The sequence below is a fragment of the Podarcis vaucheri genome (genome assembly GCF_965113315.1).
Source record: "Podarcis vaucheri genome assembly, chromosome: 2".
Lineage (NCBI taxonomy): Eukaryota > Metazoa > Chordata > Lepidosauria > Squamata > Lacertidae > Podarcis > Podarcis vaucheri.
Genome location: NC_138760.1, coordinates 98,373,502 through 98,399,872, shown reverse-complemented (window position 1 = coordinate 98,399,872; position 26,371 = coordinate 98,373,502). Strand labels below are relative to the sequence as shown.

The 26,371-nt window shown below is 39.8% G+C and overlaps 1 protein-coding gene across 7 annotated transcripts in view; it reads left to right on the top strand.

The window, feature by feature from the left end:
- LOC309524607 (contactin-4) overlaps positions 1-26,371 on the top strand; it is a 547,669-nt gene that overhangs the window by 217,958 nt on the left and 303,340 nt on the right. The window contains exon 1 of one of the 7 annotated variants that reach the window (XM_082209346.1): positions 11,201-11,216. The exons of the other annotated variants lie outside the window; for them this stretch is intronic. The gene's annotated coding sequence lies outside the window, so the exon portion shown is untranslated. Of the gene's footprint in view, positions 1-11,200; positions 11,217-26,371 lie in introns of those variants that run through there. 7 annotated transcript variants of the gene reach the window in all.

Sequence of the window (26,371 nt, the reverse complement as noted above, 5' to 3'; positions counted from 1 at the left end):
AAACTGCACCTTTTTGGGGGGAATTGTTTTCATGTTTTTAGAAGTTTTGACTGTTTTATCATTGGTGTGTTTGCCACCCTGGGCCGGTTTTGGGAGGAAGGGCAGGATATGAATTGTTATGATCAATCAATCAATTAACTCACTGGCAGCCAGTGTGATTCTATTAACAACAGTGTAACATGGAGTTAAACTGCTGAGCTGCCATATTTTGCCCTAGCTGCAGCTTCCAGGTCGACTTCAAGGGCAGCCTCACAAAGAGTTAACTTTAGTGACGTGTGGATCCATCCCTGCTGTTTGCTTCATAAAAATACTAACCCAGCTTTAGTGAAGCTGGACATATCTGCAACAATTTTAAATACAGAACAAAGCTAAATGTATCCCTTTGTAGAGATTGGTATAAAGATTGAATTAGTTAATCTCTGTAAGATGTCCTCCATGTAGGAGTTCCTCTTCTATTAACCTTTTTTCATTGATACTGATGGCCACGCCTGATAACTTCATAGCAAGATACAGTGTTCAGCATTGATTAAAATAATTATGCTGCTTGCAGAGAGTTACACCAGAAACATCTGTTCATACAAGAACTTGTCTTAATATTTCCCTTCATTCATATGCATACATTGTCTCCAGGGTCTTCTGGATTTTTAAAAATCTGTGTTCACTTGCCTTTTTTAAATTCCATTTCCTTTATTCCCTGTTCTTTTTTCTTCCCTTTGTTTTTGGGAAATGTTCCTTGCCTTCATTAGTCTTTTCTTTTTTTAAGAAACAGAAAACTTTTTTTTTTTTACTATTACTTGACTTTTTTTCTTTCTATTTATAGTTTTCCCTCATTTCTGATAACTTTTTCCTTCTGCCCTTGATTTATCAATGACTTTCTAAATTCTCTTTGTCTAGTTTTTGTGCTATTGAGCTAAATCAAGGCTCTCATTTTGTGTTCTGAAGAAATAATAGGTCTCTCTGAATATATATATATATATGGGGGGGGGAAATAATGATCCTTTTGAGCCAAATTTTGCTATCAGAAAGCTATTTCAGATGACTGAAGGGTGGAAAATTATCTATTTTAGACTCTCTGATCTGCATTCTGTACACTATTATTTATAATTTATAACATTTATGTAGTACCTAAAAATAGAAATCTTGTGTGAGTTCACATGGAAATCAAGTAACACCTTTTTACAAAGCATTTAAAACTGATATGCTGTAGATAAAAGTATATACTGCAGATCAGAATTTTCCAAACTTTTCATGTTGGTGACACACTTTTTAGACATGCATCATTTTGCGACACAGTGATTTGGTTTTACTAGCAAACGGAAGGTTAAATTAACCCCTTTCCAGCCACAGCAGGAGCGTGGGGAGTGTTCAGTGACACACTGCAGTCGACACGCTAATGTGTCACGACACGCAGTTTGGAAAGCTCTGCTGTAAATAAAGTTTAAGTGTTAGGAATCAGGAGCCAGGAAAGCTTGAGTAAGCATGTATATTTTAAAGGGACATTTCATGCAGTCTACTGTATGTACATCTAAATCAACCTCTGGAAGGGCATTCCGAAGGATAGGCACCAGCACTGAGAAATCCTGCTTCTGTGTTGTGACCAGGTGGCAATCAGGCCAATGGACCATCTATTTTTTTTTTAAAAGATATTTATTAAAAGTTTTTAAGATATAACAAGAAAAAGAAAAAAATAAACATACAAAATAAAAAACAGTTAAAAACACACATTAATTTTCAATAACATATCTTCCATACACTTATTTCCTCGGACTTCCTCATACCTCCCTTCTTTGCATTCCAGTTCGATTTGCTAGTTCAGCAAATCCTTACCATTAAACCTTTACCCATTTGTAAAAAAAAATCATATCTCTTAAAGCATTACAGCTGGAAACTGCTTAGTTTCTATCCAACATCCTTCTAACATTCATTAATTTTACAATGTTTCTGTAAGTAGTCTTTGAATTTCTTCCAGTCTTCTTTCACCGACTCTTCTCCCTGGTCTCGGATTCTGCCAGTCATTTCTGCCAATTCCATGTAGTCAATCACCTTCATCTGCCCAGGCCAATGGACCATCTAGTCCAGCAGCCTGTTCTCAGAGTGGTCAACCAGATGCCTATGGGAAACCCATAAGCAGAACCCCAAGCACGGGTACACTCTTCCCACCCACCCAAGTTTCCAGCCACTGGTGCCAGGCTTTTTTATGCTATTAAATGTCAACAACAAAACCTTGAACCTGGTTTTTCATTACCAGCGTAATATATGCAAAACTAGACACCCTAGCAGTCGAATTTTGCACTGGTTGAAGCTATCAAATCATGCATAAGCTCCACATACAGCTTCTTGCAGCAATCCAGACTTGTTACCAGTGCACAGACAGTGATGAGAAGGCTAATCCTCTTGAGGAACAGTCATAGTAGGCTAACTCACCAAAGCTGGTAATGGACACCCGGAGCCACTGAGGCAGCAAAACGGGACTACTTTGCCTCTTCCACTGCTACAAAGTGGGGGGAATGATCATGCCAAGTCTCCGTCACAACAAGAGTTTGCATTCCTGCTTACATTGCCTGGGTCTCCCCAGTAAACCAGGGACCTTGCTACGTTCCACAGTGTCTGAGGGACACAAAAATGTGGAAAGTAAATAATTGAACGGCTCCAGATTTATTTATATTTTTGAGTGGTACACTAATATTTATTAGAAAGAATCTGTTGCGGAAAGAGCAAGAACACATGTTCAGCTTAAAACGGCAGAGTTCTTCTAGTGTGTGTTTTATTCTTCTCATTATGAGCTCTGAGTTTTCTCTGATAAAAATGTTACTCTGAAAGGTTACCAGAACACAGTTCCTAGTTGCTTTCAGAAATCTGATTAAATAGCATTCATGGCAGTGCAGCAATATTTTGATAACATTTTAAATATTTAGGCTATGATTTTTAATGATGGTGCCATACCGGGGTCTTTGGGGGAAGCACTTTTGCTACCTGCCATGCCAATTAAGTAATGTGCCTGCCTGACTTAAGCAACAGCTGAGAGTGATTGTTTGGGTGAGTCTCTTCACAGTCTGATAATGCAGAAACTATGCAGTTCTTTCTCTTGCTGTGATGCTTTTATGTTTTCTACTGATGCGTTTCTCCTTGTTCCGTCTCATCATAGCCTGTCAACTTTTGCCAAAGGGCTTTGCACTCCATTTTCTGCATTCTTCACATGTCTAGATTTCACTGCTCATCTTTCTTCTTAACACATCTAATTGCTCATCCCTACAAGATTTATCCCTAGACATCTCCCATGGGTGTCCTTCTCATCTAAATATCAGGACTTAATGTATTCAAAAAATTAACAGTGCTTAGTCAAAAATTAACCTTCTTTTTCATTTGTTGTTGCTGTTCCAGTAGACCTCCTGTGTTTTTAAAAGACATACAGTGGTACCTCGGGTTAAGTACTTAATTCGTTCCAGAGGTCCGTTCTTAACCTGAAACTGCTCTTAACCTGAAGCACCACTTTAGCTAATGGGGCCTCCTGCTGCCGCCGCGCCACCGCTGCACAATTTCTGTTCTCATCCTGAAGCAAAGTTCTTAACCTGAGGTACTATTTCTGGGTTAGTGGTGTCTGTAACCTGAAGTGTATGTAACCCGAGGTACCACTGTATTCAACAGGTGCAGCACTACATCTTCTAAAAATTAAGTGAAACTAATGAACATTTGAAATCAATATGCTAACATTCAATTCAGAGAGCTGCTGCAGGGTAGGCCAAGCAGATACACTTGCATCATTTTTTTAGCTGTCATTGGTAATCACTACTGTAGTAATACCACATTTTCCCATTGCATAATGGAAATAATCTCTTTTGTTCAGCTAAAAGTATAAACAGTTATACTGGGTTTCTGGAAAGTTTTGAATAGAAAAAAAATTCTATGCAAATTATTGCATTGGATAATTTGCATTAGAAAATGTTCACTTTGCGTTAGAAAGTGTTCTAATTTAGCATTCTTATTTTACATACATTTAGTAAAGAAAGATAAATACTTTGAAACTGTCAAGCTTACCTAATATTGAATTTGGAACTGGCATTAATTCATTGTTAATAATGAACTTATGAAAAGAATTTTTTTCCACCAAAAAACAAAGCACTGAGAAGAATTCTTTCCTACATCACTGAGTATAAAATAAAGATAAATAAGATGATTTACATATAATGCCCTAAATATCAAACTAAAAAAATCCTTCAGATCTTAACAGAGATTCATCTAGTATGCCTGCTGCTTGAACACACACACACACACACACAAACATATTGCACTGTAAAAATAGATATACACATACACACATTATGGTATTACAGAAATAATAAAAAACATTTTGGAGAAAGAACAAATAATTTGAAAAAGACAGCTTTTATGAGTGGTAGGTATTAAACCAAATCTCCCTCCTTTTTAGAAGCAGGTGATTTGGGTGAAGAAAATTCATCTTACACTAAATATATGGTGGCCAACTTTCCCTTTCTTTTCTTCTTTAACAACAAGAAAAGGCTTGCCACAACTTCAAGCAATGGCATGGCTGCTCTGGCCATGTTCCTGGGAACTATTCTAGGAAATAACAATGCTATGTTATAATGCAGTATCCTTCCCAGAGGGGAGATGGCTGCCATATTGGTCATTCATGCCTAATAACAGTTGAATATTGTGGCCCAGTTCAGACTCTGTAGGAAACGTTACTTCACTAGTATGGATCCAGCCATTGCAACTTTTCATTTTTCATGTGCTGGAGGAATTTAATCTATTTTTAAACCAACTACAGTTCCCCATAGCTTCAATGTTCACGCCAGCATCCCAAACCATGATTTGATTATGGCTTCTTCTTTTAACTAACTAACCAACTATCTATCTATCTGTGGGGTGTTTGTGTGTGTGTGTGTGTGTGTGTGAGTGAGAGAGAGAGAGAGAGAGAGTATATACACACACTTTTTATTAATCATAGAATCATAGAATCATAGAATCATAGAGTTGGAAGAGACCACAAGGGCCATCGAGTCCAACCCCCTGCCAAGCAGGAAACACCATCAGAGCACTCCTGACATATGGTTGTCAAGCCTCTGCTTAAAGACCTCCAAAGTAGGAGACTCCACCACACTCCTTGGCAGCAAATTCCACCGTCGAACAGCTCTTACTGTCAGGAAGTTCTTCCTAATGTTTAGGTGGAATCTTCTTTCTTGTAGTTTGGCTCCATTGCTCCGTGTCCGCTTCTCTGGAGCAGCAGAAAACAACCTTTCTCCCTCCTCTATGTGACATCCTTTTATATATTTGAACATGGCTATCATATCACCCCTTAACCTCCTCTTCTCCAGGCTAAACATGCCCAGCTCCCTTAGCCGTTCCTCATAAGGCATCGTTTCCAGGCCTTTGACCATTTTGGTTGCCCTCCTCTGGACACGTTCCAGTTTGTCAGTGTCCTTCTTGAATTGTGGTGCCCAGAACTGGACACAGTACTCCAGGTGTGGTCTGACCAGAGCAGAATACAGTGGCACTATTACTTCCCTTGATCTAGATGCTATACTCCTATTGATGCAGCCCAGAATTGCATTGGCTTTTTTAGCTGCCGCGTCACACTGTTGGCTCATGTCAAGTTTGTGGTCAACCAAGACTCCTAGATCCTTTTCACATGTACTGCTCTCAAGCCAGGTGTCACCCATCTTGTATTTGTGCCTTTCATTTTTTTTGCCCAAGTGCAATACTTTACATTTCTCCCTGTTAAAATTCATCTTGTTTATTTTTGCCCAGTTCTCTAATCTGTCAAGGTCATTTTGAAGTGTGATCCTGTCCTCTGGGGTGTTAGCCACCCCTCCCAGTTTGGTGTCATCTGCAAATTTGATCAGGATGCCCTTGAGTCCATCATCCAAGTCGTTGATAAAGATGTTGAATAAGACCGGGCCCAAGACAGAACCCTGTGGCACCCCACTAGTCACTCTTCTCCAGGATGAAGAGGAACCATTGATGAGCACCCTTTGGGTTCGGTCAGTCAGCCAGTTACAAATCCACTGAGTGGTAGCATAGTCAAGACCGCATTTTACCAGCTTCTTTACAAGAATATCATGGGGCACCTTGTCAAATGCCTTGCTGAAATCAAGGTAGGCTACATCCACTGCGTTCCCTTCATCTACCAGGCTTGTAATTCTGTCAAAAAACGAGATCAGGTTAGTCTGACATGACTTATTTATCAGAAATCCATGCTGACTATTGGTGATCACAGCATTCCTTTGTAGGTGCTCACAGACTGTTTGCTTAATGATCTGCTCCAGAATCTTCCCTGCTATTGATGTCAGACTGACTGGGCGGTAATTATTTGGGTCCTCTCTTTTCCCCTTTTTGAAAATAGGGACAACATTTGCCCTCCTCCAGTCTGCCGGGACTTCGCCTGTTCTCCAGGAATTCTCAAAGATGACTGCCAGTGGTTCTGAGATCACATCTGCCAGTTCTTTTAATACTCTTGGATGCAGTTCATCTGGCCCTGGAGACTTGAATACATCTAAACTAGCCAAATATTCTTGTACTATCTCCTTAGTTATTCTGGGCTGTGTTTCCTTTGCTGAATCATTTGCTCCAAATTCTTCAGGTCGGGCATTGTTTTCTTTATCGGAGAAGACTGAGGCAAAGAAGGCATTGAGTAGTTCAGCCCTTTCTGTGTCCTCTGTTTGCATTTCACCATCTTCTCCTCTGAGTGACCCCATTGTTTCTTTGTTCTTCCTTTTGCTACGAACATACCCATAAAAGCCTTTTTTGTTGCTTTTAACCTCTCTAGCAAGCCTGAGTTCATTCTGTGCTTTAGCTTTTCTGACTTTGTGTCTACACGTGCTGGCTATTTGTTTGAATTCCTCTTTGGTGGTTTCCCCCCTTTTCCATTTTTTGTACACATCCTTTTTTAATCTTAATTCAGTTAAAAGTTCTTTAGATAGCCACCCTGGCTTCTTTAGGCACCTTCCATGTTTCCGTCTCATTGGTATTGCCTGACGTTGTGCTTTTAGTATCTCCCTCTTAACAAACTCCCAGCCATCATGAACTCCCTTTCCTTTTAGTATTGTTGTCCATGGGATCTCACCCAGCACTTCCCTAAGTTTTATGAAGTCGGCTTTCTTAAAGTCAAGAAATTGAGTCCTAGTATGCTTGGCTGCTCCTTTCCGCTGTATAGTAAACTTCAGAAGAGCATGATCACTCGCGCCTAATGATCCTTCCACTTCTACCCCACTAACCAGGTCATCAACATTGGTTAGGACCAGATCTAAAATGGCTGTTCCTCTTGTTGCTTCTCCCACTTTCTGGACAATGAAGTTGTCTGCAAGGCCAGTGAGGAATCTGTTTGACCTTATGCTCTTGGCTGAGTTTGACGTCCAACAAATATCCGGGTAATTGAAGTCCCCCATTACTACTATCTCCCTTCCTTTTGCATGCTTGGCCATCTGTTCCAGGAAGGCATCATCTATGTCCTCCGTTTGGCTTGGGGATCTATAGTAAACTCCCACAATGAGGTCTCTGTTATTCTTCTCTCCCTTAATTTTGACCCAAATACTCTCACTTTGGCTTTGAGGATCTAAATCTTGGATCTCTTCACAGGTATACACATCCCTGACATATAACGCCACTCCTCCTCCTTTCTTGTCTGGTCTGTTTCTCTGAAATAGATTGTATCCCCCCATTATTACATTCCAATCGTGGGACTTATCCCACCAGGTTTCAGTGATGCCTATTATGTCATATTTAGTTTGCTGTACCAAGAGCTCAAGCTCATCTTGTTTATTTCCCATGCTTTGCGCATTAGTGTACAGACATTGAAGTCCATTAATCATTCCCCCGTGTCTCTTATTTAAGGATTTTTTCCTCCCACCACTAGGTCCGTGTGCTGTTTTCTCCATTTGGTCTATGACATTTGGATGATCATCTTCATTAATTGATAGACTCCTACCTTCAGGAGCACTGTCTCCCTCCCCCACATTAGTCAGTTTAAAGCCCTCCTGATGAGGTTTCTGAGATTTTTGGCAAAAACATTTCTCCCAACCGTTGTGAGGTGCAGCCCATCACTTGCCAGAAGTCCATCTTCAAGAAACTGCAGTCCGTGATCTAAGAATCCAAACCGTTCCTGTTTACACCATTTGCGAAGCCAGCTGTTCACTTCCACTATTTTCCCCTCTCTCCCTGGGCCACGTCGTTCAACTGGGAGGACAGATGAGATTTAAATGCTTGAAGCAGTTCACTAGCAATGAAACCCTGTGTGCTGCTCTTATAAAGACAAGAATGTCGTTTGGTGCATAAATACATAGAAATACATTTTCCCTTGGTCTCTATTCTGTTCCACCCTCTCCTCTATTGTACTATTGCACAAAAATGCCCTGAGCACAATATTGCAGGCTGCTATTGTGATATCATGTTGATTAATCAGTGTCTTTGTTGCCACAGATCTAGCAGCATCCCTCAGTGAATTATTGCTGTTTATATCACTGCACAGCTGTTTAAGGCTATTCTATGGCATCAACAATTGGAATGCATTTAAATATGTTGGCTAGTATCAACTACGTGAATGAATGGTTAGGTAATGCTTGTGTATGTGCAGCTCCACTAATAATATGAGGGATAGATCCTATGTCATTGGTACTTCATTCTACCTCACCTGAATGCCAGTTTTGAGCTTCATAACAGTTACTTTATGAATGTACAATGAATTATTGCAACCTTATTCAGCTGTAGGCAAAGCTTGATTTTCATAAATTAAAGCTCATTTCCTGTGCCTTTGATACTGCAGGTCAAAAGATGGAAGAAAGACTGTACTATATTAATTTGAACAAATGCTGTCATTTATTAATGTATACATAACTTACCTTTTTTTTTACCAGACTAGTTTTACTAGAGTATATCAATGAAGTCTTAATGTTAACCTTAAACTCTGATTGCTCAGATATCTTAATAAATTCAGTTTATTGTATCACTATGGAAATTCTTTTTGCTGTAATCATTTCTTAAAACCTATTCTGTTCATGAAAAGGTTAGAAAGTAAGATCATGTTTCATGACACTGTAAACATTCAGGATAATCACATGTTTTTAAAATACAGTGGTACCTTGTGTTACAGACGCTTCAGGTTACAGGCTCTTCAGGTTACATACTCCGCTAACCCAGAAATAATAACTCGGGTTAAGAACTTTGCTTCAGGATGAGAACAGAAATTGTGCGGCGGTGGCGCGGCGGCAGCGGGAGGCCCCATTAGCTAAAGTGGTGCTTCAGGTTAAGAACAATTTCAGGTTAAGAACGGACCTCCAGAACGAATTAAGTTCTTAACCTGAGGTACCACAATAAATTTCAAAAGAAGGCATCAGCTGAAAGTCTTCACTTTCTATAGAACTCTGATGCCACAGTACTAAGCCTATCTTAAAGCTGATGCTAAACACGCCATCCAAACTAAACCAAACACCTTTGGGCTGTGTGGGCTTTCACATGACTGGAATCATAAAATTGTAGAGTTGGACAGGACCGCAAGGGTCATCTAGTCCACCCCTGGAATGCACAAATCTCAACTAGATCATGCATGACTGATGGCCATCGAACCTCTGCTTCAGTATCTTCAAAGAAGGAGAGTCCACCACCTTCTGAGGGAGTGTGTTCTGCTGCTGAACAGCTCTTACAGTCAGAAAGTTCTTCCTGATGGTTAGCCAGAATGTCTGTTCTTCTAACTTGAAGCCATTGGTTCGGGTCTTAGCCTTCGAAGCGGAAGGAAACAAGCTTGCTCCATCTTCCTTGTGACAGACGTTTAAATAAGTTCTAAAAGGATTGACTGTGGGCAGGGAAAGAGCAACCAAGCCATCCCTGAGAGGATTATGTGTCCTCCGGCATGGCACATTGGCCTAAGCACATGTGTAATGCACACCCATGAGTCATGAAATCTGCCTTTCCAGTTCATTATCCTCACTCTCAGGGTCCTCTGAGAGAAGGGGAGAATGCAGATTACATAAATGTCTTGAAATTGTGTTTAAAATATTTGTTGTTTTAATGCATGTGCACACAAATGTCAGAATACTAAAAATAATCAGAATGAATATTTGTGTTAATGTGTTACTTGTAACTGTGTCGTAGTCCCCCCCCCCCAAAAAAAAAGTCAGCTTCTTGAGTGGCTGCTAGCATTTTTAGATAAGGATTTAGCATGTATATACAGTGGTACCTCGGGTTAAGTACTTAATTTGTTCCGGAGGTCCGTTCTTAACCTGAAACTGTTCTTAACCTGAAGCACCATTTTAGCTAATGGGGGCTCTTGCTGCTGCTGTGCCGCTGGAGCACGATTTCTGTTCTCATCCTGAAGCAAAGTTCTTAACCTGAAGCAGTATTTCTGGGTTAGCGGAGTCTGTAACCTGAAGCGTATGTAACCTGAAGCGTATGTAACCTGAGGTACCACTGTATCAACTCATATTCAGTTTGATACAATCAAACTGAATTCCTTACCCTGCAAAAAACAAACAAACAAATAAACAAACAAACAAACACCCTACAACATCAAACGGTTTTAATGATATGAGTGCTTTACACTAGTTCAGCTATATAGCTTTCAAGGATGTAACACAAGGAGCTCTATGTTGGTTCTTGAATTTTTATTTCTGAACCAAGCATCATAATGTAGGAACCGGATACTTCCATGGAGCCCGCAGATAGGGTTTGAAGGCAACAGCCCTCAACCACTGTTTCTCCACAACTGTTATTTAGGGCTTATTGTGTCTGGATCTGGAGTTAAGCTAGCATGACTAATAACATTGATAGACAAATTCCTACAGAAAAGGTAGAATACCATTTCAAATACTGTATGTTGCAAGCATTTATTCATTCATTTTATGTTAGTTCTTTCCATGCCAAGGATTCAGAGAAAGTAACAATACTTTGGTGAAATATAAGATAAAATATAGATAAATATTGAATAACTGTACTGTGTGCCTTGGCAGGAAGGCAATATATAAATGCAATAATAAATGAAATAAAATGCTACCAAAATAGAAATATGACAAATGAAAACCAGCAAAAAAATTATTTAAGTGTAATCGCTGAAACTAAGCCCAGTCAAGATGTTCGGATACAGGTTCTTATTAAGCACTTTAAATTTGTTATCATTTGATTTATCTGTCTACAGAAAGCTGTCTTATACTAATACCAAACATTTTGTTACTGTTGGTGTATCCTGCTCCAAAGGAACTAGCAGAACATTGGTGAGGAATCGATTTCAGTATTATTATTATTATTATTATTATTATTATTATTATTATTATATTACAAGAACACAGGATTGAATAAAGTATCATGGGAATATTTGAGGGCTCCACATCCTTTACCTTTCTCATGTGAGGCAGCTGAGGAATGGGAGAGCAAGAAGGGATAGGGAAAAGTGTCTATTTTAAACATGGGCAGAGGTTTGAATAAGGCAGGAATGGAGAAATACTGAGAAGGGGAAATGTGGTTTTCCTCCATCCCTATTTTATACTTCCTTAGTGCTGTGTTCAGGCTATAATGGAGTACAGTGGTATCGTTGGGCTGCCAGAATTGCAGTGCCGTTCTGGGAACAACCTCATTAGAAATATAATAGTATTTAACATTCTGCAAAAGAAAACATCCCATAAGGGAGTTTGCTGAGTGATGGAGACAGTTATTACAGGTTATTCAAATGTGTGTATTTGAAACAACATGATGTATTTGGTGCTTGTTTTGTGGATGTAATTTTATGGTTGATTTTATGCTGTTCACTGCTATGATTCTTTTTATTAATGGTGTCAGTATAGAAATTATTTTGCAAATAAAGTGTAAAGGCCAAATAACTTAAATCAAATAATAATTGTAGGCCCCAAATTACTCACATTTCCAAATAATATAAGGCCAGAACCTAAGAAGCAAAACTGTGGACCCACACAGAATTTAAGACACTTTTACTTTTCTCCTTCACTTTTTATGTACCTTATCAATTAATACACCCAAAGCAATTTAACTGTCTATAATTATCCCAAATACTGTGTTAGTTTTCTGGACTTTTGCCAAGCAGCACATTTTACAATCGCTTACACTTCAAATACAGCAATCATCACTAATTATTTAAAATGCATTGGATACCAATTAGCAATTCACATTCTTGCATGCTGCGGCAAGTAAGCAAATAATCCCGTACAATACAGAGGGTATTATATAGACTGACAACAATTGGAAGAAGTATGGAGGCTTAACGTCTATGGTATTAACTGCAGATTCGATGGAAAGAGCTTTTAGGAAAAAGAAAAAACTCACTGTCATAATATTATTTAAATAGGCATCATTTCTGGTAATGGATAGTTTAAAATTCATAGATAAAAAGGCATAATAAATAATACAGAAGGGATCAAATCATTCATCTTACCATGGCCCCATGGAGAGTTGCTGACTTGCATTAGTTTTCATTTGGCACACAACCAGATTTTGTTTTTGTTTTTCCAAATTATATTCCTGTTAGTTATGAAATTGAAATATTTTTGTGTTATTTGCTGATCTGGTGCAATCATAGGCATGTGAAACAGTGAGAATTGTCCTTCCTAAAAAAAGAAAAAAGAAATCTTGCAAAAAAGAATGTGAAATGAAGATTTATAAGATAAACTTCATCAAAGTTGGTAGATTTGATTAACCATATGATTTGGCAGAGACATTATGTTTATGCTGCATGCAAAGCACAGGTTTGTGCCATTTCAGAATTTTGTTTGCACTATAGTGGGCAGTTACTCAGTTATCTCAGTAAGGACATTGCTGGGTTTAGCAGCAATATTTTATATAATCCAGTGCATCGGTTTATCTCTTTGTTTATGCAGAATTCTTCCTTCCTTTATACAGAGCGTGGAAAGTATTTCATGCAACTGAGTTCCATGTATGTGGTTTGGAGTGCTTATCAATAACAGAATAATACCGCTGCAAATTTACCGTATATACTCGAGTATAACCCGACCCTGAATATTAGCTGAGGCACCTAACTTTAGCACCAAAAACTGGGAAAAATTATCGACTCGGTTCACCACACTACAAACCTGGTGGTGGCGGCAGCGGCGAAGGAAGAACAAGCAGCCCAAAAGGGCTGCTTTCAAGATGTTCGTTCTTCCTCTGCTGCCGTCAACAGCGGCAAAGGTAGCGGAGGAGGAAGGAGCAGCACAAAAGGACCCTCACTCGAGTATAAGCCGAGGGGGGCTTTTTCAGCATAAAAAAATTGTGCTGAAAAATTTGGCTTATAGTCGTGTACTTTATTCTTAATTCTTCTTGCATTTCTTTGAAACTGGGCAGTTTGATGGACATGTGAATTATTTACTACTACTATTATTATTTGTGAATGTCAGTATGCATATTGATGCTCTGTATATAATTTGTATATTTAAAAAAGGGGGGGTGACAGACTTGAAACCACATCCTAGGGTTTCAAAAGAACTTTTGGGTGTTATTTAGACCACCCCATATCCCACAGTACTACTTGCAGATGTGCTATGCATGAAGCATCTACATGAAAAGTCCACTATCTCCCAAGGCAGTCTGTTCCACAGTTGAACAGCTCATGCCACCAGAAAGTGTCCCTGAACATTTTGCCAAAATCTCTTTCCTCACAATTTCCAGTCTGCCTTCTGTAGCAACAAAGAACAATAACAGCAACAGAATACTGTTGTGAAACCAGGCAGAGGGCCTTCTCAATAGTGGCGCCCACCCTGTGGAATGCCCTCTCATCAGATGTCAAGGAAATAAATAACTCTGACATTTAGAAGACATCTGAAGGCAGCCCTGTTTAGGGAAGTTTTTAATAACTGATGTTTTAATGTATTTTCAACCTTCTGTTGGAAACCGCCCAGAGTAGCTGGGGAGACCCAGCCAGATGGGCGGGGTAGAAATAATAAATGATGATGATGATGATGAATAACTGCACAACATAACTTTGTTTAGCTTCACCCGCAAATGGATGCACCCCTAGAAAGCTATCAGTGCACACATCAATTGGAATAATTGTTATATATGTACTGTGCTTGGTTATTATGCTTCATGATTGTTTTATGATTATATTTAATGTCATTTATTTTCTAAGTTGCTTGGGACTCTCTTCTCTGTGTGAAAAGTGAATAATATGGATAATAATAGCATGAGAATGAACATATTTTTGCACGTTCTCTAGGGAAAGTGCCGAATAGTCATGTAAGTTAGTCATTGTCATCATCTATCACACAAAGGTTTGCTTTCGGAAGGTTAGTAGTTAATGTTGTTCCTGACCTTTCATATTTACTATTGATGCTTCAGCAGATTGCTACGAGGCAATAAATAATCATAGGGCTTTGTTTGAATGGCTTTCACAGCCTATTGTTCTAAGCAAGTAACGCAATAATGATTTCCACAACAAGAGATGAACCATGAAAAGTAATATAAAACATAGTTTGAAGGATACTTTTTCAGACTCACAGCTCCACACATGCAGGCTTTTATGAAGAAGATAATTCTGCTAATTATGAACAACAGGAATGTAAATATAAGTAGATTTTGACAATGGCCTTGTTTCTTTCATCTGCTGGTCTCAGCTGATTATATTCTGTAAAACATTAGAGCTGTAATTTTGTACAATTCTTCATTCTATTGCAAGGATGGCTAACCTGCAGCCCTCCAGATGCTGTTCATCTCCAACTTCCATTAGCCCCAGCAAATATGTTCAATGGTCAGTATGCTGGGAGTTGAAGTTTAGCAACATCTGGAGGGTTGCAAGTTAGCCTTCCTCTCATTTCATTGTATATCATACCTTACATACGGTCATTTTCTAAATTCTACTCCAAAGGGACTACAGGACAACCTAGCCACAATACAGGTCTATATCAGATTGCCTCCAGTACTCAGTTTTAACTACACCAGTTAATGTGACCCATTCTTCTAGGAAGGATGAAAAATCCTAGCATTTTTGTTAGTTCCAGATATGTTCTTTGAAAACTCTGAGACCAATACTGTGTGATATGGACCACGGAAGCATAAACATGGAAACTTAGCTAGACTAGTGGTATCTTATGTTAACATTGTGACTGCAATCCTGAACACTGCATAGAAAAGGGCAATCTTTGTTAGCAGAGAAGATAATGTGAAATGTTATAGCAGTCTAAACCAAGGCAACCCTGGATATTAGCAACTGATTGTATTCAATCAATATATGGTGTTAATTAGAAAAGAGAAATCAGCTGAATTAGACTGTTGAAGATCTGTTGAAACTAGTAATCAGACTAAGCAGACCACTAGCCTAGGCTTCCTCAACTTTGGCCCTCCAGCTGTTTTTGGCCTACAACTCCCATGATCCCTAGCTAGCAGGACCAGTGGTCAGGGATGATGGGAGTTGTAGTCCCAAAACATCTGGGGAGCCGAGGTTGAGGAAGCCTGCACTAGACCAATAATTCCTTTGCAAAATTCACTCTTAAATGTACAATTTAACCCCCCCCCATGGAACTAATTTCTCATTTATAATTTTTGACAGTGGAACAAACACCCTTGAAAGGTTGTGAGCTATTCTTCATTGGAGGTTTTTAAGCAGAGTTTAGATGTCAGGGACAGTGCTTTTTTTCTGGGGCGATGCAGGGGTATGTGTACCCCCTAAACATTTTGTGAATCTTTGTACTTTTCTCCATTTACTATATTTATTTTCCCCAATTTGAACTATAAAATGGTGATTTTCTTGAGTCAAAATGAGAGTATTCCTAAACATTTTTTTAAAGGAAAAAAGCACTGGTCAGGGATGCTTTATTTGTGATTCCTGCATTGCAGATGACTCTTCAGTTCTGTGAAAGGGATTCTTGGAATTCCTAAAACAAATCTGGGAAATTGATTTGATTGAAGAAATAGATCCAACTAAATGGGCAACGGAATGTTGTTTTATTTGTATAATATACCACCTTCTAAAGCAGGAGAAGTTAGCCTGTGGCCTTCAGATGTTGTTGAACTGCGTCATCCCTGACCATTCACCATGCTGACTGGGGCTGCTGTAGTACAGAGCATCTTACATTAAATTTCCAGGGCTGGACTTAATTAGTTTTAACCGTATTACTATGTCATGGGTCAGAACTTTTTCTGAACCAGACCTTTAATTGTTCAAGCACATGCAACACAGTCTGTGACACCTAAAGAATCATCTAATATGTTTTGTGTACATTGGTTGGCCTTTGCATGGTGACTTCAGCATATTACTATCATCGCATATATATTCATGCTCTTCAATCATGTGGCTGAGAAAGAGGAGTGGGGTATAAATCTGTTCAAATGAGTAAATAAATAATGCTGTCTTTGCGTGCTGCCGCTATCTGTTTGATTTCAGAATGCTACCACAAAGGTGGTAGGATTCTCAGGGCGATGATAATAATTATGTGTATAATCTTCTTCTGCTCTTCCTAATAAAAAATAACTTTACAAGGAGGAAAACCCCCCTGAAAAGTACAACAAATGTACATGCTGAGTTGTAGATCTTTAATTGAATTAACATAAAATTTAATTGCCTTTGGGTATCAAAAGCTTTGTTTGTGTGGAATGAAAATATTTTTTTTCCTGTGTATAAATGCTAATTGTCGTAAACAAGAACATCTCTTGCTTTCAATATTCTGTGGGTATTTTAATTTGTAGGCATAACCATTATACTCAACTAGAATTAGGGATTTCCCCAAAGGCATCATGTGAAGTAAGGAATAAGAATGGTGAGGCGCTTCTTGTCAATATGGCTAGAATGTCGACTTTCTGAAGGGAAAAAGAAAAGGCCAGTCTACAAAGGAATGTTTTATTTGTGACAAAATTTTGAAGAAGAAGTGGGGGGTGACTAATGTAGAGTGGGCATGAGGCACAAGGGAGTACAAGCCATCTTGAAGACATGATGAGCTATTGATCTCCTGAGGGAACCCTCTGAAAAGCTCATCTGAAAAGCTATAAAGGACCACAGAGTGCCAAAGGTATCAACCACCTAGAAACAGATTAAAAAACTTCTTTCTTGAGCTTATTTTCTTCCTCTGACATGACATGTGGAATGGTTGAGTTTTGATGGAGATGCAGAGGAGCAACAATTTAAATGGCTTATTGACTATCCTGACAGTGCTGCATTCCGAGGCACAAGATACTTGGACATCCATTATGAAGGCCTACAAAGAAGTCTCCTTCATTATGTATGGGACACTATCAAATCTGATGAAGCGCAAATTGTTACTGTAATTCAGATCCTTGAGAATTCTTTCCCTGCCCCCTCCTTGGCTGCTGATAAGTGGATTCACACCATGAAGAGTGAATAGTTTGCTGTTTCAAGTAGCTCATGTATCATCCAAGAATTCGCTTCTTCGTATCACTAGGAAAGTCTATAAACTGAGATTGAACCTGGTGCCAAGCAGGGTTCTTAAAACAATTATACTATCCAAGATGAGGGGCCCCTAGTTGATAAGATTGGCTTGATCACAGAGACTGAAGGTTCATGGGAGCTTCCCATAAAGAGATGACCAATTAGTAATCAAGATAATTACTTTCTCCTTCCCAATGACCTTTGTTGGAAGGCTAGGGAAGATCCATACATTTTAATGTTGAGACCTTGTCATTTATTTCACCATGATAATTGGAAAGGATAAAATATGCTTCACCTTCCACCCTCTCCTAAGAGAGAGCAGGCAATGTTTGGGTGTGTATTTGTGTGCACGTTCCAGGCTAATTTCTCCTCAGTCTCAATGACAGGGCGTAGAAGACTCACCATGCTAAGCTGGTCCTTTTGCTACAACACCTTTCCTATTCCACTTCAGTAGCAAGGAATGGAATACAAGTTTGCCTCAGCTGGCATAGAGAGCATCCAGGGACGAGTGGGCACAAACGCCTCTCAGTGCTCTGCCCAGCATTCATATTGCCCAGACCCATCTAGAGGTTGCTTCTTTCAGCTTTCCCACAAGCATCTGGTTGGCCACTATTAAAACAGAATACTGGTCTAAATAGGCCACTGGCCTGATCCAGCAATCTCTTCTTTATGTTCTTACCTTTGCAAAACATTTGGAAAGCTTGCCGTATCAGTAGTTTGTGGGAGATTCACACAAAGTATTCAGTGATTCACACAAACATGTTGTAGACCTTCTCTAGATACTGCATTTACTTGATTCTAATGCGCCATCGAATCGAATGTGCGCCCCAATTTTCAGAACATTGAAACCAAAACCAAAGTATTTGCTGGCAAATGTAAACGTACCATCAAATCTAATGGACACCTTAATTTTTGCAATGTAATTTAAAAAGCTGAGTATTAGATTCGAGTAAATACGGCATTACTTTCATTATGAGCAACTACAACTGAGCACCCCCCCCCCCGCGCCTTCAGTATAATAGGTAATATTCATTAAAATGACATAGAGGCAGGAGAGGTATAATTCTTACCACCTCAGCACAGTCCTAAAAAAAATGGGGGGGGGGAATCTTCACATACCACCACAATTAAAATTAGAAGAAAGCTCCCAATGCTGCCCAAAATTGTGGTTGTGGAGATTTTCCCCAGGATTGCCAATTCAAAAAGATGTTATATCATTTTAACCTGAACCAAGCTTCTTCTTATTTTTCACATATCTCCCAGTTATATACTGCTTCTGCTTCATATGATATATCTAGTCATCTGGGATTCTAGGAGATTGAGGAGGTGGGGATATATGCTCTGGCGTTCTGCTTTTGAAATGAACTCCCGGAATCTAAGCTGGCCTGGGGAACAGAAGACTTTCTTTGCCCAATTCCTCCTTGGAGAGTTCTTTCAAGGAATATTAATAGAACATAGTCTTCTCTTCCAGGCGGGAACATTATAGAGCCTTTATTCCCTGCTACTATTGCTTCGGGTGCTTGCAGCAAGAGTTTGGTTGCTGCTGTTTCTTCAGTTGCTTTTCATCTTTGTGATCTTCTAAGAAAATGATGGGTGATGTGAGGTGTACCTAGCATGTAAGATCTAGGGTGATGAGGATGCAGAATGTTCAAGACATAGCCTCCAGCACTTGGCTCACAAGAGCATCCTTCAAGCAAATTTGTCTCTGTACAGGGCAGTATTCAGCTAACAATATATTGTGGAATCTCTCATCTCAGAAGCATTCTTAATCTGCTGTATTGGATCACAGAAGAAGAATCATAATCTGAAGAGAGTTATGTTGCCCTTCATGTATGCAGGAACTTCTGCATTATATTTAGGCTTTTGGTGTGTTTTCTTAGTGCAAAACTATTTAGTAGAAGTTCTGGAGCTCACTTGTTTGCAGTATTGTATGCAGCCTTCATCAATCTGGTGCCCTCCAGGGGGGAGATTTCCACTTGTAATCCACACCCACCACACACCAGCCAAATAAGCTATCAAAGCACACATGGTTTTCTCATACTTTTGAAGAGTCTATTGTTCTTGGGTTACTCTCTTTTTTATTGCATATTTTAACATTTTCAGGCAAGTCTTCTGCTGCTTTTTACATAGAAAATCAGAAGGTGATGCTGCATCACCGCAAATTACTGTGGTGCAGGAGATTAACAAGCAATCTGTCTTTGGGGCTTTAGGCAGGAGGCACAATATATTGTTTATTGAGCTGGTGGGCCACTATGCATGTGTGGTGGACTAATTTCATTTTGGTGAGTTGCATATTGGGCAGGCCTAAACTATACACTTTATCAGCACTGGGTCTACAATATTTAATTTTATTGGGGGTTTTTTTTGTATGTGGTCCAGCCTCCCTTTCTTCCAGAAAGTCTTCCAGAAAGTCTTCCAGAAAGTAAACTGTTTTATTTACCTGGGTCCAGTCCTCATTATGTACCCTACCAGGAATGCCAGAGAAAAGAATTTTGTACTTGGTACATACTGTTATTATTTTTCCAGAGCTCAGGGTTTTGGTTAACTTGGGACCTTATCCAAAGAGGACTAAAGCTGATGGTAGAATTCTGGAACTCATCAAATTGTGCCTCTCATTGGCTTACCATTTAAAGTCATTGTTGTAGCTGTGAAGTGATATGAGAACTGCAGTATCTCCATAGCTATTAGATATAATATGTCTCAAATGCACTTTGCAAAATCAGACACAGGATATTTTGTGCACAGTGCACAGAATGAACTATATCTGGAAGTGACAGTAATAATAATTGCAATAATAAACTACACCTATATTTAGTACCATTTGTCCATAAATACCAAATTGCTTTTTAAATATTAACTAAGCCTCAATACACCCCTGTGGAGTAGGTAATTATCATTGCTATAACCATTTTGTATGTGAGACAGAAAGAGATTAATGGCCTTGTATTTTACAAACAGGAAATGAGGCACACTGTTTATGTAAGTACGCTTGGGTTTCTTTTTAATGCAATTGTTGTGAAGGCCTCTGAAGATGGCATATTTACAAGGTAATGGGCAAGTTGTGCTTCTAATTTCCCTTCTCCTCTTTTTTTTGCATTAGATGAATAAGAGATGCAGGCCGTGTGATTCACACAAATCCAAATACAGTACTTGGATTTGGGGTGTGTGGTTTGTTCTTCTCACAGCAGCCTTACCCAACAAAACACACACTGTGAAATACTTTTCAGACTCCAATCTTACCTGTTTACACTTACCTGGGGCTGAATCCAGTTGAAATATATGGTATTTACTTAAGAGTAGACAGGCATAGGATTATGCTATTGTTTTTAATTATCTGCAGCTTCTTCCAGTGTCTTATACATCTTATTCAATTACAAAACAGGATTCCAACTGCAGTTGTCATAGCTAGAGTAAGGGAACATTTGTATCACCACCACCACCATCATTATCATCATCATCATTATTATTATGTGTACCCCGCCCATCTGGCAGGTTTTCCCCAGCCACTCTGGGCGGCTTCCAAAAAAGACCAAAAATACACGAAAATGTCACACATTAAAAACTTCCCTGAACTTCTCTGTCTTCTGAATGTCAGGTAGTTGTTTATCTCTTTGACATCTGATGGGAGGGCGTTCCACAGGGTGGGCGCCACTACCGAGAAGGCCCTCTGCCTGGTTCCCTGTAGCTTTGCTAATGAGGGAACCGCCAGAAGGTTCTCGGCACTGGACCTCAGCATCTGGGCAGAACGATGGGGGTGGAGACACTCCTTCAGGTATACTGGACCAAGGTCTTTTAGGGCTTTAAAGGTCAACACCAACACTTTGCATTGTTCTCGGAAACATACTAGGAGCCAATGTATGTCTTTCAAGACCGGTGTTATGTGGTCTCGGCGACCGCCCCCAGTCACCAGTCTAGCTGCCGCATTCTGGATTAGTTGTAGTTTCCGGGTCACCTTCAAAGGTAGCCCCACGTAGAGCGCATTGCAGTAGTCCAAGCGGGAGATAACTAGAGCATGCACCACTCTGGCGAGACAGTCTGCGGGCAGATAGGGTCTCAGCCTGCGTACCAGATGGAGCTGGTAGACAGCTGCCCTGGATACAGAATTGACCTGCGCCTCCATGGACAGCTGTGAGTCCAAAATGACTCCCAGGCTGTGCACCTGGTCCTCCAGGGGCACAGTTACCCCATTCAGGACCATTCAGGAACAGTACTTCTGTCTTGTCAGGATTCAACCTCAATCTGTTAGCCGCCATCCATCCTCAGTATCAGTACCTCATGTGCCCTCTGGTTAGTTGCATCGCTGCTACTTATCAGGAGGCAGAGAGGCAAAGAGGAGGCAGAGAGCTGGCTTGTGCACACACACTGGTGGAGCCACTTCAGTGCTCCCATGGGTGAAATCACATCGCATCTACCTTATCTCTCCCGCACTACCTCCTTGTAAGCAGCAGGAGGCAAAAGAGTGGAGGTCAGCTATTCGATGCTGCCCCACAATACTGTCTGCTACTGAGTTGAATAGTTTCTTATCCTAGCTTCCTGGGATACACCTGAAAGTCTAAAAAATTATTACTCCAACATTGCTTTCTCTATAATCCACACATATTTTGATAAAACTATACCTAGACTGCAACCCTGTACATGAGGTGTACCTAGCATGTAAGATCATGAGAGCAAACTCCTTTGAACTCACTGGGGCTTAAAAGTGAGTAAACATTTATAGGGTTGCACTGCTAAGCTGCCTTATAGCAAGAGACCATTTGTCCCTTTAGCTATCATGCACTTACTGCCAGCAGCTTCCATGGGCTTCAAACGGGTCTTTCCCAACCTTACCTGGAGCAACCAGGGACTGAATCTCCAAACTTCTTCATAGAAAACTCAAATTTTTGCCACAGTGCTATGGCCCTTCCGACATATGCGTGGATAGCCAGAGGAACCAACAGCAAGGAAAAGTGTAGAGTACTGACAACTGGGTAGAGATGAATGGGAATTGTGAAAAAGTCTTTCATATCTCCTTTGTGCCCTCTAGAACAGGGTAATATTTTGATTGATATGTTGGTTCAGGTGTGATATAATTTATCAATGGAAGTGGTCTTTAGGGTGGAATGCTGCAGGTAGCTTTATAATGTGTAGAGTATCTCAGATCTTTATGAATTTGCTATGAAGGATTAGCTGCTAAACGTTGCACGGTGGGGTACTCCTTTTAATGCTTCTAACCAGCTATATCCTTTTGTGCCACTGAACATGCTTATACTTTATTGGACTGAGGGGTTTTTTTTATCCCCCACCCCCACCCTTCCACATTGTTTTTAATTGCTCTTCTGCAAATGTTTGGATTTTTTCCCCAAGCCTGACTTTCATGTTTAGAACAGTTCCATGTTGTTTCTAAACTATGTTTGTAACTTGCTGTCCTACAGTAAATATCGTTCACTTGATGACTGCAATATGAAGTTGTAACTTGCAGGCATTAATGAACCACTTCAGTTCAAAAACAACAGACAGAAGTTTAATAGCACATTGTTGCTTTAATGCTTTTCAGTAGTGTTATTGCACACATTCAGCAGTCAGTAGTATCATATAAAGAAATCAAGTTATTTATATGCATGTGTGAATCAGAAAGTGCCCAGTGCTTCATTTTCTATCAGAATACCAGAAATCAGCATTCAAAAATAAATGATAATGGATGCCCTATTCAACCCTTTTGTGTTCACTAATTCAGGTTCAGGTACCAGAGCACTCTGTAGATTATAATGAACTATGCTGAAGGCTTTTTTTTTTACAATAGTGACATACTCTCCATAAGAAAACAGACAAAAAGTGTATGGCAACATTGAAAAACCAACAACCTACTTTCAGAACAATGAGTAAAGCATCACAAATTGATTGATTGTATATTTTGTATAAACATATTATTCTCTGCTCTTTAGTCCCCCAACCATTATACCAGGCACGTCCAACTCCCAAGAGACTGTGATCTACTCCCAGTATAAAAAGCTGGCAGTGATCTACCCAGGATTGCACAGAGTTGTTGATTTTTTTTTTTTTTTGGCCCAGGATCGACCAGTAGATCGCGATCGACCAGTAGATCGCCATCCACCAGTAGGTCATACCTGTGTTAAACAAAGAAACAAAGAAACAAAGAAACAAACAAACAAACCATAACATAACAAAGATCCAGGGAAAACATGACATTGGTAGATTGGTGGTCATGATTTTCTTTTGCCTGAGGTCATCCCAGATAGACAGCTGCGATTGAGACACAAATCATGACTGGCTAACCAAAACCATTGGGAACAAATCCAGCTGGGCAAACATAAAGGTAAAGGTAAAGGTACCCCTGCCCGTACGGGTCAGTCGTGTCCGACTCTAGGGTTGTGCGCTCATCTCACTTAAGAGGCCGGGAGCCAGCGCTGTCCGAAGACACTTCCGGGTCACGTGGCCAGCGTGACGAAGCTGCTCTGGCGAGCCAGCACCAGCGCAGCACACGGAAACGCTTAGGGGTGCTTTCGAACTGCTAGGTGGGCAGGAGCTGGGACCGAACGACGGGAGCTCACCCCACCGCGGGGATTCGAACCTGCCGACCATACGATCGGCAAGTCCTAGGCACTGAGGATGAAAATCATGCAGAAATCATGCAGCGGCGGCACAGCGGCAGCAGGAGGCCCCATTAGCTAAAGTGGTGCTTCAGGTTAAGAACAGTTTCAGGTTAAGAACAGACCTCCAGAACAAATTAAGTTCTTAACCCAAGGTACCACTGTATCTGGTAACATACAGGCTGCTACCTTGTCAGTCAAGTAATCCCAAAGAACCTGAATTGTGAATTGCTTGATGGTGCAACCCCAGGCTCATGAGCGTCCTTTCCCACTGCAAGTCTTACTTGATTCAAGAATGCTTGGAAGTTATCACCAAACCTTTATTGCTTTTGTGAATGATAACATTGCTTCTCTTTAGCTTCCCATAAAATTGTCACAGCTTGTACTCCATGCATATTTTGCAATTTAACTGCATCATTTCCAGTTATTTTTTTCTCTGAATCTCTCTGTGTGTACCTGTGCATCTGCCAACTGAGGATGACAATCCATTCAGGTGAATTTGACTCTTGTCTATGAAAGCTTAACCATAATTAACGTGTTAGTTGTCAAGGCACAGCAAGACCTCCCACCTTGCGTCTATGGAAGCTGTCCTGATAGTGATGATTACTTGTCCCATTTCCCATTCACACATCTTCCGCAATGAGAAAGTGCTCAATGGCAGCATAATTTAACCTCATGTTTACACAGTAGAATCTTTAAAACACTGCTTGTTTGAGAGAAATAAATAATATGAATAATAATAATAATTAATAACAATGTAATTAATTTATAATTATTTTACTTGATGTTAATGGGTGGAATTCCAACATAGCAGTAAGGCAAACATTCTCTCCCCTCCCCCAGCAGATTTGGGGGTGGTATGTCATATGGGGGGGAGGGGGAAATTCCTACTGCACAAGCAGAAGTCAGTCTACTCAGGCAAATATTTTGTTGGATATTTCTCACTGATAATTTCTCAAACATTTATACTATGATTAGCATTTAACTGTCAGTGTTTGTCCCTGATAACCCTATGTAATTGGTCAAATCTTAATTTAACTGAAGTCTGAGGAATAAATAACTAAGGCTTAGGACCACCCAGTTATCCATGCCTGAATTTAAACAAAGGTATCTCAGACCCCAATCTCTATCTACTAACATGATGTTCAGCTGTGGCCTTTATGTTTTATATGTTACTCATTTTTGTGCTTTATATTTAAATATTGTGCTGTGATTCATATTTTTAAAAATTGTTACCTGCCCTCAGCCTAAGCATTAGGAAAGGTGGAGACTCCTTTTAAAAAAACAAAACACACAACCCAGTGTGTTAGAAATTTAACTGCTTCAGAAAAGACCTGACACAGAAATCTGGGTTTATAGCATCGTACAATGCTGTATATGCAAAGCATTCAGCTTAATTACAGAGATTTATGTAATCATCTGTTATGTGGTCATAGCAAGATTACAGTGTTACTTAAATCCAGGAACCATATACATAAATGTGTGTGTTTGCCTTTAGTTAAAAAGAGGTCTCGTATCCTTGATCAGTGAACAAAACTAACCAGTGTTCAGATATCCCTGAACTGGGATTATATGTCCTTCTGTGTACAAGGTCTCCCAATGTGTGCATCTTTGATTCATGTGTTAATTGTGCAGGTCCTTGGGGGAAGGGAGGCATAAAGCAGGAGCACTGTACTTCCTGATTAATGCTAGTGAGCAGCCATACAGTGCTCAGTGCATAGCGGTTAGGCTTCTCTAGTCCCAGCTGAGAATATGGTTCCATTATCTCCCAGCTGCATAGGGAATCCATAAGGGCCTTTTCTGCCTGGCTGATCAGTACAGTGGAAGCAGTGACTTGATGAGAGCTGAGATCTTTGTTTGATTTGCTGTAAAATGTAAAAGAGAAACTGGGATATTTTATTTTACAGTTCTGTAAGTACCGGTTTTTCTTCCATAGCTGCATGTGAGCGAGTTGTGACTTTGCCAGCTACATATAATTTTCTGTTCCACTGCTCTTTGCTGAATTTAACAGGGAGGAATGAGGGTAATCTGTTTACAGATTGCAGGTTGCTTTGGCTATCTAAAATGCAGGCATGTGATGATTGTTTCAAGGAAACAAATAACTTGACTTTTTAAACTGGGTTTTCTTCTTTGAGAGTTTAACAAAATGTAGCTGCGTAGTTTGTTTTGCTTTGAAGTGTGGCTTGGGTGTCTTCTTTAAACTATCCTTTTTGTGTTAGTTAATATTGGGGGGGGGGGTACTATTTCTCCAAATCAGCATTTACTAAGTGCCTTCAGAAAGCATCTTTTTAAATTTGATATAGTCTTACAGTTTCTCATTATACCTTTTAAAATTTCAATAAAAGTCGTGTTGGGGGAAGGAATAGTGCAGTGGCAGACTTGTTTTTCTGACAAATGTAGTCCATAACTTAAGTGTGCAGAATAGGCACAATAATATTACTTATAATGTTCAGGTGTT